The sequence below is a fragment of the Cyanistes caeruleus genome, chromosome 2 (genome assembly GCF_971803275.1).
Source record: "Cyanistes caeruleus chromosome 2, bCyaCae1.hap1.1, whole genome shotgun sequence".
In the NCBI taxonomy this organism is placed as follows: domain Eukaryota; kingdom Metazoa; phylum Chordata; class Aves; order Passeriformes; family Paridae; genus Cyanistes; species Cyanistes caeruleus.
The window spans coordinates 13,662,908-13,678,157 of NC_141702.1; the positions used below are offsets into that span (position 1 = coordinate 13,662,908).

At 37.8% G+C, this 15,250-nt stretch overlaps 1 long non-coding RNA gene across 2 annotated transcripts; it reads left to right on the forward strand.

The window, feature by feature from the left end:
• Positions 1-6,040: 6,040 nt before the first annotated feature.
• Positions 6,041-13,047, forward strand: LOC111925968 (uncharacterized). Of its 2 annotated transcripts, XR_015282746.1 has the most exons (6): positions 6,041-6,145; positions 6,897-8,624; positions 9,768-9,876; positions 10,262-10,392; positions 11,816-11,940; positions 12,040-13,047. It is a non-coding gene; the product is annotated as an uncharacterized LOC111925968 (long non-coding RNA). The 2 variants fall into 2 exon arrangements; XR_002862607.2 differs by lacking the exon at positions 6,041-6,145 and having other exon boundaries at positions 6,191-8,624.
• The last annotated feature ends 2,203 nt before the right edge of the window (positions 13,048-15,250 follow it).

Below are 15,250 nucleotides of genomic sequence, written 5' to 3' on the forward strand. Positions count from 1 at the left end.
CTGAATAACAAGCAACAAATATATTTATTCAGCGTGGGACTTGGCTAACTTTGGAACTGTTTAATTTATCTATCTTATATTGAGATGAATCACTCTCAGGAAGTGTTTCTGAAGGGAATGAAGCCCAGCTAGCCCCAAGTGAGATAACTAATAGATGTCTTTGCTAAGACAGAAAAATTTCTTATCTTTTATCTCTACTTTCTCCTATAATAGTACTTTAAATGTAACATCAGCTCCTCAAAGCCAATAAAAACTCTTCTGCCTTAACCAGGTACCCTGGAAGCCACCACTCTGTACATCTATAAAAAACGCAGAAGTTGGGAGACTCTTAAATCCGTCAGAGAATTGCCTGTTCAGATAAAGCAAAATCAGATTAGTCATGCTGCTTTAATGCAAATAATTGCAGTCCTTGCTTACATTTTTCATGGCAATGCCCATCTTTTGTGAGATAATGCCTTTAAACACTACCCAGCACAAGCTTTACTGAGTCTTAGCCGACTCCCTCAATCCCAGCAGTGTTAATCCATGATTAACTCCTAGATCTGTTCACAGGTCTGTTCTTTAAACCTCAGAAAATGTAATTCCTCTTGACTGCTCCTTAATAACTTGTTCTCCTGCTCCCCTTCCTTCACAGTTTAAGGCATTGCTCTGCTCTCACTCCTTGCTGGCTCCTGGTTAATCAGTACCCAACACGAAAGTCGGAACATCATCTCTGTACGGCTGTCAGTCAGAAAAAGAGCCAATGTTTATGAGACATCCATATTATAATCCACCAGAAGGAAGATATGAAATAAGAATGTCTAGTGCTGCACCTTAGTCAGGATGATGGTCAGACTATAAAATTTTAGGACAAAAAAATATATTTTTATGGTATATTTGAAGTATTTCTACCACTATTACCTTTTATTACACAACCAAAGCTTCTGCACCACCATAGCAACAACTAGTAACAGTAACTATCTAGAGAACTCAGTGGAAAAGAACAATTTCCAAAATGCAGGGATTTGAGAATAGTCTGTTTATTAATATGTACTTATATAAAGTGTTCTAAACTTTTAGTATACATCACAGAGCTGGGAAAAACAAAGGAACAGAAGATAAGTTTGAATAGAAACTAGATCTGATTGATGATTCGGGTTCTTTGTGAAGTTGACATGATTGAAAACATTTACAAATGTCATAATCACATTGTAATGCAAAAAAAAAAAGTATTTTGGTATTTCACTCTCAAAATAGTAAACTATATCACGAAAAAGTCAATTTTGTTTTAAATAGGCTCTCATAAATGTAAGATATTAGATATATTTTAGGGAAAAAGCCTATGTATTTCAGAGAAATAAAAAACTGCCTGAAAATAGATCAGATTTCACAAGTAGGTATGTAGGAACTGAATAATCTCATACTGGTAGGGAGAGGCATAGCAAACAGAGGTATTTTTCAACATTTGTTACAGAATTCTCTGCATAAAAATATTTGAAATATTCATTGGCTCCCTCATAATACAGAAATGTCATCTACTTTTTCCTTTTAAATTTACCCTAATGTAAAGTTATTTAAGCATGAAGCTAACATTTGAATAGAAGAAAGGTATTTCACATAGACAGTTGGGGAAAAAAAAAAAGGGCCTTGGTCCTTACCACAATGAGCAGCAGGGAAAAAATATTACAATACAAAAGCCAGGGAGACATAAAGATCAGGGAAACGATAGAAAGAGAGAGAGAAGTAGGAGGAGGTAGAAGAAATAAGTCCCAAGAGAAAGAGACTTTACACAAATCAATATGGAAAATTCCAGCCCAGGTCTCATTACACAGAATGGTTGACTGAGAAATTGAATTCAAGTTTGCAAAGGTGAATAGGGATAAAGAAAGAGAACTGCTCTGTGGTCAGGAGCCCTCCCTTTTCAACTTTTTCCACCATCTTCAGCAGAGATTTTGCTGTAGTAAATTCAGTGTGTACCCAGAATAAACCAGGTAGGAGTAACAAAAGAAATTCAGGTGTAATTTTAATTTTAAGTGCTGCTACCTCGTTGAAATAAAATGCATAGACAGAGGAATATTACACCTCTATTTCTTCTGTCTTCTTCATATTATTGTATCTGTAATCTATCTGTATGAAATACAATAGAGCTGGATCCAGTTTAACAATGAGAAGGCAAGGGCAGAAGAATACATTAAAAAAGCATATGTCACACATTGGAAAAAGAGTCAAAACAGACAGAAATAATAGCTATGATTAATATGGGAGAAAATTAAAATCATGTGTGAGTTCAATGAAAACAAAAATTATCAAAAGATAAGTAGAATCATGTGTTGAATAAAGGTACTATACAACTTATTTGTCTTAAAAATAGATCTCCTTTTCCATCACTTGTTAGTCTTGGCATAACTGCAGAATTTTGTTCCCACTGCATATTTAGACCTGACAACTTGTACGTTACTTTTTCTTCCTGGAAAGTTCAAGCTAATTATTGATGCAGTGACCCTCTTTACCTGAGCATGGATTGCTCTGGGAATCAAGACTTGGCAGAACAATCTGCACATCATTCCAACAACCTCTGTCATTATTTTTCCTAACCCAGGCAGCCAAAAGTCAAATGTGACCTTGAAGTGTAGACAAATGTTAACTCCTTGGAATTATGACTAAAATCCTTTATCAGAGTAAATTCCTTTATGATTCACTGGTAGTTTAACAAAACAATTCCTCCAGATGTTCCCTTGTTGTAAATATCTTTACATGTTCCCCTTATTTTACAGGTCCAAACCAATACTTCAAGATAAATTTGGTAATATTTTTGATATACTTATAATTCATATTATTGCAGATTATGCATATATTTATGAATTACATTATTAAAATACAGCACTATTTCGTATTAAATTAATTTTTCCTATTGGAGTCAAAGGAAAAACTATTGAACTCAAAGAGAAATGTGTTTGGACATCTTTTCGTACTAGAGAAATATACTGTGCATTTTGTGGAAAGAGAGACCATAGGTTTACTTAACATGTCCCCTTAAAATCCTTGGCAGTAAGGAAGACAGAAGAGCCATCATTAGGCTTTTGTGGCTGTTACGTTGCCATGGAATAAAAGTACATACTATGGCAATAGACATTTACTGTGTGTTCACTTAAGTTCCAGACACTTTGATAATGAAAATAACGTATATAAACCTATATAGTAAGGAGTTATGAGGCTTGTTCCTGAATCACAACAATGCTTTGCAGTCATGTTAGTGCTCATGAATAAAATAAGACAGAATACAGGATGTTGGAGGTTAACATTAGGAGTGTTATTCCATCAGTATTATGTTCATTTTCTTTCTCTGCTCTATATAAGTGGGTTCATAATCATTTTCAGAGCATTAGAAGTCAAACTAAGACTTCCCTTGCCCCTGAAAAATGTATGGAATGTATGTTAAGAGAGAGAATATATTTCTTTTCAAAATATTACAATAAATCACATCACAAAGGTCAGAGCTGTGATTGCACGAACAGACATCATTATGTCAAATCTTAATTTTTGGAGTTAGTGATGTAAGCTCAGACTAGCATTTTACAGAAAGAGATCCTAGAAAGTATTGTATGTATTTGTTTTTTAATCAGCTAAAGGCAGCTTTCACTGCTTTAACTATCAAAGGACTTCTTTACATCTCCATACAATACTCATCTTACCTACAATTGGTCTTCCACAAATGCTCTTAGCCCATTTCTTTAACATTCCCGGCATTCCTACATCTCCTATCCTTTCTTATACCATTTTCAAATTATAACCTGAGTATTTCTATATTACTATTCCTTTTGGGCTTTCCACACAGTTTCAGAAAGCTAGATCTCTCTTTTTTTCATATTCCCCCATAATTTTCTGCCTCTTGCATGACTAAGTTTTTTCATCTTGATGGCCACTTAGAGCACTGCTTTGTTTGTCTTTGTATGGGTAACAAGTTTCTTGGGAAGGCTTCTTGGGAAGGAAAATGGAGAAGGAGAGAAAAAAAATAAAGTTTATTTTAAAGAAAATCAGTAACAAGGACAAGTATGATCTAAATGCACATGTCCCATGAGGAGAGAGAAAACCAAGACACAACTTTCAGAAGACAGCAAGCTGAGCACCACTAAAGATATGTTCAGAAGAAACCCATTCCTTTCACAGCCATGCATTTTCTAGTGCCCCCATTGTTTAGGGCATTAATAAGGAAAAAAAGTAAATCTGGAAAAGTGCTAGGACTTGGTGTTGATTTTGTCTGTGTGACTGATATACTACTGCTTGTCCTTTTGTCTTTCCAGGATGCATATCAAGACATCACTGAAATTGTGTTATGATTTCATAATGCAGCTGAAATGAAGTTTCCTCAATTTTGTAACTCTGACATACCACATAGTAGTGCAGCTACTGCTGAATGGAGTCTAAAAACATCGCATATAAGTTTCTTACACTTCTGGAAAGTCTTAGACAATGTTCTGGATTAGTTCTGGCAGGTACAAGTGATTGAAATGGATCACAGTTTGTTAATTGGAAGTAAAATTAAGGACTTTTTTTTTTCCCAATAACATATCAATAGTTCATATCACTTAATAAACAAACAAACAAACAAACCCAAACTATTTCAGCTTTGCCAGCCCAGATAAGTCTCTAATGGCAGATTCAAGGCAAGAGAGAGCACTGCCAAGTAAGGATAAAAGACCAGACTAAGGAATAGCAGCTTTCCTCTCTCGCTGTTCTCCCTATTGTTGTGGTTCCTCTCAGAAGTGTCCATTACCTTCACTTCTTTTTGCATTTTTAGGGATGGTAAAGTCAACATCACTGCTTTCCCTTTCCACATACCACATTCAGAAAATGAAGGTGGACGCAAAGAAGTTTATCTTCTCTACATTCGGTAACCCAAATTAGAAGGTCTGTCAACTCTGTCAAGTGACTTTATGCATCAATTTCTGTTCGAGGTGAAAACCTACCCAGTTTATACAGAGGCTTTGTAGAATAGCAACCATAACTTCAAAACATCATATAATAATTGGAATTGAATATATGTGATCAAAAGATAATAACTAAACAATATTATATCCCTATAATTTTGCACAGTTACCTCCTCTTACAATGTACATTCACTCATTTATCTGTTGCATATGTTTCTAAAAGTTATGGTATCCACTGCCCTACTAATGTGGTAAAGATTGATAATGTACTTAGAACCTGCCAAGGTATTTTAAATAGGCATTTTTGCCATTGCAGTTAGATTCAATTTAAGAAACACAGAAGAACAAAGCCAGTACCACTTTGACAAAGGAGCAATTTTTTCATCTATAACAGACTTTTACTGTTTGATACTATTTCTCTCATTTATTCAATTCTTAAGCCTAGTGCCATAAGCCAGATGGTAGGAATTTTTATACCATAGGTTGCAAAGCGGCAACAAAGATCAGCCAATGAACTTGTACGATGTAAAGCAAAGGACTTATGAAAATTATAACCTTTGTCTTTCTCCTCACTGTGCCCAAGGTCTGCCATCGGCCTCTGCCCGCAACTCAGCGTATGCAGGTCTGAAGTATCCAGTCCTTCCTGCCCAAGGCAGATTTACAGATGGAGTTTAATTTAACTCTGTCTTCCTTTGCACTTCTTGCACGTCCCTTCGTTATCAAATGATCACTTAACTACCTCAGTCTCTGCTCCCCTGTGCCGAATGGGTGTGCTCCAGCAGGCTGGCCTAGCGATCCCTGGCGACTCTACAAGCCGTGATGGACCGGAGCGGCAGAGGCAGAGGCGGTGTTCGCCGGGGACCGCCGGCCCGGGGGACCGCCGGCCCGGGGGACCGCCGGCCCGGGGGACCGCCGGCCCGGGGGACCGCCGGCCCGGGGGACCGCCGGCCCGGGGGACCGCCGGCCCGGGGGACCGCCGGCCCGGGGGACCGCCGGCCCGGGGGACCGCCGGCCCGGGGGACCGCCGGCCCGGGGGACCGCCGGCCCGGGGGACCGCCGGCCGAGGCCCGGGCAGCGCCGCTCCCCCTCAGCACCGCGAGGTGTCAGGGCAGCGCCGCGGGCCCAGCCCCGGCTGCAGCGAGAGCGGCTTCACCGCCAGGAACACCGCGAGCCGGCCCAAGCGCTTAAACACGCACCTTCAGCAGAGAACCTCTCCCTTCTTCCTCTTTCACTGACAAGTAAATGAGTGGCATGAGTGTCCTTTTTTTTTTTTTTTTCCCAATTTATTAGTAACATTTAATACAAAATTTTTAAGGCGATGTGGGATAAACAAGATAGCTACAGGACTAGCGAAACAAAGTTTGGTTATAAACTGACATTTCATGTATTCTTTTAAAAGAAAGTTCCATATCTCTCATCTCCAAAATTAAAAGGCAGAAGGTTAGAAGTTTCTGGTTCCCAGAAAAACAATCCTACTTCCTACGCTTCTTCAATTTCTTACAGAAGTCTCCATCTCTGCTCCTACTAGGCTGAAATTATTTAAAACATTAAATAATACTTTACACCTGCATGCTTTCCTCCAACAGGACATTTTCTCATGGCTTTAATGTACCCATATGCATTGTTACAATTTGATAACCTTAGTGGTACATAATCTTCGCTCAGAAACACTCCTGCAATATAAGCCCAGGGTGATGAAATAACCTTGTAATGGGAACAGATTAATTGCCTAAAGCCATCTGGGGTCAGCTCCCAACCTTTTCCCTCAGGAAGGACTTGCTGGAAGTCCTCACTGAACAGAATTTATTCATTTGTAGCATTGCCCAAAATGGGATTTCCTGCTGCAAATTTTTCCTCTTGCAGAAGTTCATTATTTAAAAGCTGTTGATTTCTTTCAGCTGATCTATAGTGGTCTGTCACCAATGCATACTCAGTGACCTCCTTTTTGTGCAAAATATATTTATTCTAATTTTTTTTTTTTATTTATAGATCATATAGACAATTAAATCCTTGCTAAATTACTTCCAGAGAAGAATCAAATTTAGGTATGGTACAAAGGACAGACACAGCTGCTTCTGAAGGTAGAATAATTTAGCTTTATATAATATGAACCCAAGTAATTTCACAACTTGAACTTCAGCAGTTATCCTTTAAGAAATATCTTCTGGTGCACTAAGCCCTTTTCTGGTGAGACAAGCTGCTCAGGAAAGGACCTAGTGGGATATAAGTGGAAGAATATTCCAATACAAGTATAGAAGTATTTCACAAAACGGGCAGATAGGTCTTTCGGCTTTCCTGTATTGAAGACAATAATTACAGGCCAGAAACCTCAAGAAATAATTTTCTGCAGAAGGCCATGCACTTTAGGTTTAGCTAAGCCATTCAGCTTCTTTGTTCAAGCAGAATAAGAACAGCATACAGGATCCAAGGTGCAGATTGATTAAGCAATCAGTTGCAAATCTGACTCATGAGCAATCAATAGTAGCACAGGAGTTTTCAGGCTTTCTGCAAATTGTTTTGCAGGACAGTCATTTTACCGTTGTCGGTCAGAAATGACAGATTGCAAGTGACTAATTTACAGTGTGACATCCCTTCCCAGAGCACAAGGAAGCTGTTCACAAAAGGGGAAATGCATGACTAATTATTTCCCCCATCTGCATTTCACTGAATATAAAGGATAATTTGCCCAGCCTTGTTTTGTTACTGGCTAATTGTGACCTGAATGATGTAATCTGAGTGAGTAAATGCCCCAACAGCAATACAGAGCTTGGGGGAGGCTGCAGATTTTCTATATGTGGCCTTTGCAAAGTGAGGCCATAAAAACTTTGAGTTACTGAGTAATTATGGAGCTAGTAAATCTTCACTCTTTTTGTTTAACACCTCAGTTTCCACTTGTCCTTTCATTCAGATCTTTCCAAAACAGACACTTATACTGAGCACTTTCTCTGCTTCTCAGGAGAAACATAAGAAAAACTAAATTATTTTCAAAAAATGAGTCCACTTTTATCAATAGCCCATGCTTTCCAGCCAAGAGAAAAATATAAGTAGGCAACCACATAGTTTTTACCATCCTTTGGGAAAAGCAATCCAAACATGATGAGATCACAATACTTCAAAAGTTTCAGCTTGTTGACACCAAAGAAACATGAATTTGTTCATTTAGCAGCAAATGGGAATGATTGTTTTCTCTGCAAAGACCACACTGCACTTTGGTGGTCAAGTGGACTGTTTGCTCTTCTTTCTACTTTATTTCTCATCGAGGGAGTTGAGACTGTGGATACCACTGTCTGCCAGTCCATTACTGCTTAATTAGAAACTCAGAGTTGAAAAGAGTGAGCATAGGTGACATTGTGTCTTAGCAGGAAAGCTGCAGGAGGCAACAGGAATGGATAGACACAAATAAGGATGGCAAGCATGACTAGGTTGGAAAAGAGCAGAAAAGCAGGAAACTAGATGAATCAGAAAAAATCTGCCTGTGCAAAACTGTCTTTAAGTCACTACAAGACACATTTTTCTGTGGATCTTTGTACTCTGAACATTCTTGTCCTTCCACTGCTGTAAAATATCTGGACCATTGAAAACGTAATGAAATACTTTCTCCTCTAGAGGGAAGAGCTACCTACTAATGCCAACAGTATGTTTAATCAAGTGAGTAGTTTTGTTAGTGACTTCTATTTATGCAAGTGACACCATTCCAGGCTGCCAGAATAACTTCAGGTAAGCAGTTCTCTAACAGAAAATACTTTAAAATTCAATCACTTTTGTCTGCACTTTTTTCTGAAGGAAAGAAAAAGCACACAAATGTCAAAACATCTGATTATTCCACTTAAAAATAAATTTTTATTCCAATATACAAGTGTTTTTTGCCTTGAATTTAAAGTACGGACATTTCAGTCTTATGGAATTTAAATGCATGTACATCTGCAACAAATTTATTAGACATCTATTTCAGGAATAATATTTTTTACTTTGTTTGAAACAGAAATAAAAATAAGCTTCTAATAAAATAATAAATAATAAAATAATAATAAATAATAAAATAACTCTGTGATGGAAAAAAAAAAGGAAATATGTTCTTTCCCTAGTTTTGTGATGTATACTATTTCATGTGTGGAGTTGGTTTTTTTTTCCAAAGGATCCTCACTTAATTCAATATATAGAACATGCTAGAAAATGCATAATGGTCTTTCCTCTCATTTTATATTTGTATTTATATGTATTTGTATATTTTTTAGTGGCTGCTCTATAGAAGTGGTGACAAAGGTGGAAAATACTTTCTCCCTCTTTCAGGGGGCCCATTAGGGATCAGACTAAATCACAGCTCTCACCCCTGTGAGGGCAGGGAAGAGAGGTGGCCGTGATTCAGCCTTCTCCACCCTTGGTTCTATATCAGCAGCTGGGCTACATCTACCAAAAACTGCTTTTAGAAAACCTAGCTACACCATTCCTAGCAGTTCACAAAGAAAGCTTCTCTGCTCCTCCTTGAGGCACATGCCTGCCTACCAGCCATTCCAAAGGCTCTGCCAAAATGCCCCCCAACCCTTGGATCCCCATTCCCCCCTAAAAAAGCCCTTTAGGTAAAGAGGTTGGTTCACATGATGGTAGCTCTCCTGGTTCCACCTTCTAAATCCTATTAAAAGACAGCTAAAATATGTGATTATTATTCAGGATATTACTTTTCAATCCAAACTATTCCAGCAGCTGTCACATGGACAGTTTTCTCAGTCTCAGAATGGACTGACAGAAAAGAAAAGCAATAGTCTAAGAAACTGCTAATAGGAAGAAGATGGGCAAACATTTTTATCAAGATATAGAAAAAACTTGAGAGCTCTGTTATGAGAAATGTATGTTTTCCCTTAGCAGGAACAGCCAGGGAGGCAGAAGACAGCAATTTCCTTCATTTGTGTGAGTTCATCTGTTGTTGAACTTTGCTTTCCAGCAATGACTTCTTTCCCTTAGGACCATAAGTGTGAGTCTAAGCCATACTTCCCTTCTTTCTGAATAATAGTTAGGGGCAGGCATTTCCAATGAACTCCTCTGTTGAAGCCTATGCTCTTTCAGCTCTCTCTTTTTAGCACCTTGAAGCTCATGTTCACTCTGCTCTGTACTGTGAAAGCTCACAAAACAGATAGCTCAAGGAAAAAGCAAAAACTTTTCCAGACACTTGAACTTGATAGAAGTTTATTTGCCCATAGCAATCCCTTCCTCCTCAAATGCAGTGTTTATGAAAGTGTTTGTGAGAAGACAGCAAAGTAAACACATTATTGCTGCTGTTTCTGCATGTATTTTCTCTGCAAATACACTTTGCCTTCCCTAAGGATACCAGAAGGGGCCTTCCTTTTGCTTCCTTTCAGTGTAAGCTGAAACTCACTTTACTGAAGAATTATGAAGCAATGCCAAAATAAAAAAAAAGAAATCACAGGCAACTGTGTGCTGTGGTGGAGGAGCTTGTAGACACTTTACATGCAGCAGGAAAAATGACAAGGTTAGTGCTTCACTCAGCTAAGTAGATTACCAAATGTTCTGAATTTACAATTTAAATGAATCAATAATTTTGGCTATTACTCTAGATTTACTAGTGGAGTTAAGAAAAAAAAATCTGCCCATTGTTTTTAAGGCAGCTGTTAGATATATGAAAATTAAAACAGGCTTCCTAATGCAAAAAAAAGTACCCTAACAACCAAACAACAAAAAACCCTGACACCCACACATATATCCTACCACTGCTAGCAAAAGTACATTAGAAAACTCAAGATCATTACAGAGGCAAAAAATTGCCATAGACTACTTTACAATGCAACTAATTTGTTGAATTATTTGATAAATCATCTTTCTCTGCAAAAGAGCAGGTTTAGACAAAGGTTTTCAAAAACTAAAAAAGGCAGTTGGCACCTAAATCTCATCATCTTCAGTGAAGATGGTGTTCCTAGCTTCCATTTATTTTATTTGGAATCATCATCGCACTTAGATTTTCTTTTCACTCTAAACTCTTAGTTCTTCAGTTTCCCTTGACAAATCTGATGTGAGCATAATTAGAGTGATGAAACAATCAGATCCCTGTCCTGGTCTGGATAAGCCGAGTGGCTTTTCAGTTGTTTTTGTTAGAAGTTTTTGCCTGCATGAAAAATGTTTTTCTTTCTCTTTAAGAAGGATGGACAAACGTGCCATGGTTAACAAACAAACTGCAGACATTTATGAGAATGTACAGTCTCATCTGGGAAACATTATGCAGTGATTAAATTCAAAGTAATTTCAACCTAGGACTTACTATTTTTTCTTGTTTGTTTGATTTGGCTATCAAGATTGATCACTGTGGAGAAATGAATCACAACAGTGGCAAATCCTAGGACAGACCACTTAATTAGACCTGTTGCTTTCATTAAGAGTTAGGTTTACCTTACAAAAGAAGACACTGAACTATTTAATATAGCTAAACATTAGCAAATTAAAAATACAGTACATCTGTAGAGTACATCAATGTGAATTGATCTATACTGAAAACATTCATCAGTAAGTGTCCTTACACCTGTAGGATGGTAGCATGTTAATGACCTGGTTGAATGTGAATAATGAGGAAGACTCTTCCAATCCCTGCTTCCCACTGCTCATTCTCCAGCATCACCCATATCATTCATCCCTCTTCTTTTATCTCCTTCTACTCTGATTTTCACTTATCTTCACACTCCTCATCACTCCACCCCTCTTCTACTTGCAATGCTCAGACTTGGGAGAAGAGTTTCCTCTTTGTCTTTTTACAACTATCCTTCTTTTTCCTTTGAACCCTCCTGACTCCATACAGCTTTAACAAGAGTTCCTAGTTTACAGTGGTTTACAGTGGGTGGGCACTGAGCTGCACTAGTTTGAGGACAACTCTGTGATCACAAGTTCCCTAAAAACGCCGCTTGTAGGTGGCCCTGAGCACCTCCGGAGGGCACTGTAAGGACACCTAAAGGAGGCTCTGTCTTTCTCGTCTGAGGAACCAACAAACAACGCTGAGCATCTCCGTCCTGCCAGAACCTAGACCACCACGCAGGTAACTGTTACCCTTTACAGAGGGAAAAATATGGGGGTGCTGGGGATTTTTGCTCCCTCCTATTAGTCACTATATAACTGTTTTTGTTTTGCTGGTTAGACTGAGACACAGAAGCTTTGGGCTCATTAATCTCCTCTGCTCAGCCTGACAAGAATTTCAGATGAGAGCCCTAGCCCCAGACCTACTTTGTGAAGAGGGATCTCTTTGTGAAGATCTCTTTTGCTGAAGAGGGAATTCTATCCAATGATGAGTTCTAAGGCAGACCAGGAAAAAGTCTGCTACAAGTAGTGTTTCAGACCTTACTCCTTGCAGTATAAATGGACACTATTAGACCGTAATAAGTCCCAGTTTTGTACAATCCTGGGAATATGAACCTAAATATGAGAGCATTACTCATCAAATGTCTGCTCAGACTGTTGGGGCAGAGAGTGGGGCAGGAGAATCCCTTCCCTTTTCTGAGTAAGAGTTTGCTCTTTATGTTATTATGCAAAAAAATAACATTTCCTTGCATCCTTCCCCAGAGCAAGGTAGTCTGAACTATGGTGTGGGTACCTAGTTCAAAGCATCCAGTCCACCCAGTGTTCCATGTACAAAACAAGACAGGGACAGTGAACAGATGTTCTTGCTGCTGACTGGGAATCAGGTGGAACCTATGAGTCAAAATCTCAGTATAAGCAAGACTTCAGGAAGCTCGTTCTTGTCCCTTTATACATTGACTGTTCTATAATCAGGACTCAGAAAGCGAAACCATGGCTGCTATTCTTATTACACTGATAATATTTTCCCTTCCTTCTTCTTCTGTTTAATAAAAGATATTTCCTAAGCATAGACTTGCTCAGCCTTTATTGTCACATCTTCCTGGCTAATACAATAGAGCTGATAGATGATAAGAATCTGGAAATGGTCAAAATCAGAAAAATGGCCACTGTACTAAATCAAAGTTTTGGTTGATAAACTTCTCTCAACACACTTTTTAAAGCTTGATACTTATGCTGAATATCATTAACAGTATAACCATGTTTACCACTCAAGGTAAATTAATTTTCCTTCCTTAGTTCTACTTTTAGCAAACACAGCCATGCCGTATTGGTTTACCAAAAATAAAAATAACTAGAATGATCAGATGCTTTCTGATGAAGCAAGAAATCCATTTTAAAGCCACCCAGAAACTTAATCCTCAGTGTAACTCAGCTGAACTGTTGTACTAAGTAAAAACTGACTGAAATGAAGGTATCTGAAGATCCACATCTGAAAGAGACGCCACTGAGACAATCCACAAGTTAGTGTAATCCTCTAATATCTGATCTGGAAGCAAGTGATCAGAAGGTAATTTTCCATGTGATAATGTCAGTGCTTGTACATCATGACATAACCCCTCCTTTAACCGCACATTAGAAAAACACATTACATCAGTACATTTAAATCATCCTGATTTTTTTTTTTTCTTCTTTTACATTGTGTTAATCCATGTTTCCTGACTTATTGGCAGAACAAAATGAAAACCTATAGACAGCTGGATGTCATATTTCAGTCTGTAAAATTATTACTTTGCAAACCACATTTGATTCATTCCAAAGCTTCAAGAGGAGTTTAACCTCAGCAGGCACAACCCATCACATATTTACATATGTAAGAAAATGTATTTAAAGTCTGACATATCATCTGATGTCAAAACAAGTAAAATCTATGAAACTATAAAACTGTGGTAGTAGTTTCTCTCTTTTGTTTTTACTGGCTATATAAACATGCTGATACAGATGTCTTTATGCTGCCTCAACCAGTTTCAGATGGAATGAATAAATTTTGTTCTGCCCATAGATTTTTTTCTTTTAGAAGAGCAATTAGTAGGTATTACCACTAGTAATTATACTGTAAAATGGTATAAAGTTTCAGGCACCAAGGAGTGCATTGTGCTGAGGCACTTCAGAATCACAGCAGAGAAGTGGTCTCACCTCCAAGTAATTTTACAGCACATGTGAATCATCTCAAGGCTACAGATATCTGAAATCTGTTTTACTGCTAGCTATTTTTGCTACTTCTAAATCTATTATCTTACTAGTCTGCTTCATTGGCAGTGAAAGCAGTGGTTTGCAAATTACACCATATTCTCTGTACAAGTAACCCTGTAGTTTCTTGCCTATTTATAAAAAGTCATGATTTCCTAAGTAGCTTTTTAAGATTTTGCAACATACATTTTGCTTTCAAACATCTTCCAACATTTTACACCTTTTGAAATGTCTCTCTTAGAACAGTCTAGGATCACTAGCAATGCACAGCTGACAGGAAAATCACTGGGTTTTACTAAAATGACTAATAAACAAGTCCTCCTACCTTTAAAGTGAATGGAAAGTCTGACTTTGTCTTTCGTGGGCGTTAAATATAACTCAAAAAACTCTCTTCAAATTCATGCAGCCAAAAGTAAAAGGTAGGAAAAAAGAATATATAGCATTTAAGTTATTTTTATTTAACTGTCCATTTGTTACCACCACATTAGAGGGAAAGATCAGCTATAATTTGTGCCTAACTGGATATATTTTTACCCTGATAAGTCAGGTGATAAATCTCTTCACCTGATTGAATCCAGTAACAAATATTTAGCTCTTGCATATTTTAGGTATTTCTGTATTTTGAAAATGTAGCCATTTGCATTGGCTCATGATGTATGTAAAAACCTCATAACTATTGCTGTTATTTCAAATACAGTAGTTAAGCATCACAATAACTCTATGAGAAACACCATTACTATGTCAATTTGTAAAAAAAAATATTTTTTTTTAAACCAGGCAGGGGTAACTGCCTTATTTTTGTAGTTTGTTGTTTTCAAGAAAATGTGATCACAGAACAATGCATTTTTCATACAGCTAATATTATCACTTCTATCACTCCAAATGAAAACTGATATTTAAGACAGAATTGGAAAAAAAAAATAGAGAAAGAATAAAGGTAAACTCATCCAAAAGTGAGCCTCTCTATCTCTTTTGCCTAACCCTGAAGATGCCATTAAGTACACATATACCTAAGGAAGGAGAAGAGTGATTTCTTTGCATTTTCACACAATCCCAAGCACTGACATCATTGCAATGTCTCACCTTGATCTAGTTGGGTCAGGTTGCATGCAAAACACATTAGCCAATACTTAATTTGAAATAATGTTGGTATTGGCAAAAGCTAGAGTCCCCTTTAACAGAGTGGTCCACCAACAACTTGAGATCTCATGCAAAAATTAGAAGGCTAGGGAAGGACTCCAAGTTATGGATCTCGGGTAAGGATGTCTTCCTAAGGCATGCAGGCCCCAGGGAGTTTTAGACTG